This window comes from Moschus berezovskii, chromosome 9 (genome assembly GCF_049115385.1).
Source record: "Moschus berezovskii isolate FMDL1 chromosome 9, NW_MosBer_1.0, whole genome shotgun sequence".
Classification (NCBI taxonomy): Eukaryota; Metazoa; Chordata; class Mammalia; order Artiodactyla; family Moschidae; genus Moschus; species Moschus berezovskii.
In genome coordinates this window covers 698,316-701,137 of record NC_142468.1, presented here as the reverse complement: position 1 = coordinate 701,137, position 2,822 = coordinate 698,316, and the positions used below count along the sequence as shown (strand labels likewise).

The following is a 2,822-nucleotide window of genomic DNA, read 5'->3' as shown; positions in this document are numbered from 1 at the left end:
GCATAGGATATAGGGAAAAATGAGGCTGGAAAGGCTGGTAGATGCTGGGTTGCAGACTTACTAAAACCACTGCCCTTTATGTTTGAGTTTACCAATATTTTGACTCTAAGAACATTATGATGTCAGAAACTGTACAGATAGTTTATACTTATGTGATAGTAATTGTATATTTAGTGTTCACTGATTAAGAAAATATATAATGGAAAAGGTTATAAATCACAAGTAATTTTAAATAAGTTTTTTAAAATTTGATGGAGGCTAATTACAATCTTGTGGTGGTTTTCCCATCCATTCACATGAATCAGCCATGGGCGTACATGTGTTCCCCATCCTGACCCTAAGTAAGTTTTTATTTTATTCATCACCATAGCACCTCAGACTTTTTTTTAAAAAGTGGTGAGATTATGCAGAAATTATTTATTCAATATATAGACGAACATTAGTGAACAAATAGATTCATGCCTGCCCCCACGACAAACTGAAAACCACGGCTACAGTAATAGCAACAGTAGTAGCAACACTACTTTTATTAATTTTTATTGGGTTACAGTTGCTTTACAAGGTTGTCACTTTCTAGTGTACAGCGGTGAATTAGCTACACATATACATATATCCCCTTTTTTTGACTTCCGTTGCATTTAAGTCACCAGAGTATCAAGTAGGGCTCCCTGTGCCCTACTGTACATTCTTGGTATTATGTTTTATACACACTGTCAATACTGTGTGCATGTCAATTCCGATCTCCTGACTGCTCCCACCCCTCCTTTCCTGTGTGATATCCATACATTTGTTCTCTACATCTGCTTTGCAAGTAAGGTCATCTGTACCGCTTTTCCAGACTCCGCACATACGTGTTAATACACGGTGTTTGCTTTCTTTCTTCCTTCACTCTGTCTCTAGGTCCGTCCGTGTCTCCACAAAAAATTATGGTTCACGAATGTACGTGTCATCCTTGCACAGAGGCCAGGCTAATCTCTGCACTGTTCCAATTTTAGTATGTGTTGCCAAAGTGAGCACAGTAGCAGCTACATTTATTGAATATTTGCTAAGTGCCTGTTCTAAGCACTGCTGTATTAACTCATTTAATTCACACAATGACCATATCAGATAAACCTTATGATTACCCTATTTATAAGTTTGTTTTTGCTTCCTTATACTTTTTCTTCGTTTCTTTTACTAAGACTCAGAACTACTAACCTAATCTGTCAGATCATAGACTTTCAAGGGACTTGCAATCTGTGCTGTTACTGTGTACTGTTACTTAGGTCCCAAACTTGGATTGATAGTCAGGAAGTGCAGAACCTTGCTAGGAGTTGGAAGCTAGATGGAGCTCTAGCTCCAGAGAATCCCGAAGGTTAGAGCTTACTCAGGAAGTACAGCGGGCTTCTTCCTCTGGTAACGCTAGCTCTCAGTGGACCACAGAAGGCTCTGCAATGGCTTTTGTCCCAACTCCTTAGATATTCTTTCTGTGGAATCTGTGGGAGTGAACTGGAAGGACTGGCCCTAATAACTCGAGGACAAAGTCGCCTTTTCCCTCACTGGCCAGCCCCTCACCATCTCTTTTGCTGTCGCTTATACTGGCGTGCTGATGCTCAGAAGGGACATCTCGGTTGCTGCTCATCCCTTCATGACTCACCACTTCTCCTGCGGTCAGGACTGCACTCAGGAATGTGTACAGGTGCTTCCCCGACGAGTCCTGCTTGGGACCGGAAATCTACTCTGCTCTGCCCCGGGTGGCATCGGAGAAAAGGACAAATCAAACAAAGTTCTCTGTGGGAAGGAACTAGAAATCAACCTGGGATGCCATCAGGTCTACCCCTGGTGCATCTCCACCCCGCCTGGGTGGTTGAACTGGGAGGGACGAGTACAGCACCTGCGTCAGGAAGGGGCAGACTAAGGCCGACCAGGGAAGGAAAGCTTCGGTGGAGAGCCTGTCAACATCCCCATCCAGAGCAGGGAGGGATGCCTGCGGTGGACAGAAGCCATGGCTGTGGATGCCACCTTTTTCTCTATTACAGATGGGAGCTAACAGTTCTAGAACCACTCCTTTAAAATGTATTTTAAAAAACTGGGACAGTTCTGATCCCCAGAATTTAAAAAGACACGCCTGATCTTCTTCTGTGATACTGAATGGCCACAGTCTCCTTTGGAAGATGGGGCACACTGGCCGGTTGCAGGGTCTTAATTATGATACTGTTTTACACTAAACCAGTTTTGTAGAAAACAAGAGAAATGAGCAGAAGCGCCCTATGTGGTGCTCTGCGAGACACGCCAGGCTTGTGTCCTAAGGGTGCAGAATTGGGCGTAAAAACTTCAGCTGCCTCCTGTCCTCTTACTTTGCCCCTGTATCTGGGGCTCCCACCTGAACAGGCTGAAAATCAGGGCACTCTTCTAGGAGGGGTTGCCTCAGTCTTGGTAGAATTTCAAATAGTCCCAATTGTGGTCGAGACTATCTAGAGGATCCAGAAAGTACACAGAAGCCTTTATAGGACTAACTTTATGAGCTTATTCGGAGAAACGTGATGACTCCTGACTCGAGAGCTCTAGTTTAGGGAAGCTCCTACTTTTGAAGATGAATGGCTTGACCGTGAGACAAGGGAAAAGAGAGAACATCAAATAGCCTTCCTTCCTCCTGGGAGCCAAGCGGTTCCCGTAACAGAGCCACTTTGTCAGATGTATTCTTTTGCAACCCCCATGGACCGTAGCCTGAAAGGCTCCTCTGTCCATGTCATTCCCCAGGCAAGCATATTGGACTGGGTTGCCATTTTCTTCTTCAGGGCATCTGCCTGACCCAGGGATCCAACCTTCATCTCCTGCAATGC

At 44.5% G+C, this 2,822-nt stretch overlaps 1 non-coding gene across 1 annotated transcript; it reads right to left on the bottom strand.

Annotated features, from left to right (window-relative positions):
* Positions 1–915: 915 nt before the first annotated feature.
* On the bottom strand, positions 916–1,017 carry LOC129563691 (U6 spliceosomal RNA). Its single transcript, XR_016038387.1, has one exon. It is a non-coding gene; the product is annotated as a U6 spliceosomal RNA (small nuclear RNA).
* Between the last annotated feature and the right edge of the window lie 1,805 nt (positions 1,018–2,822).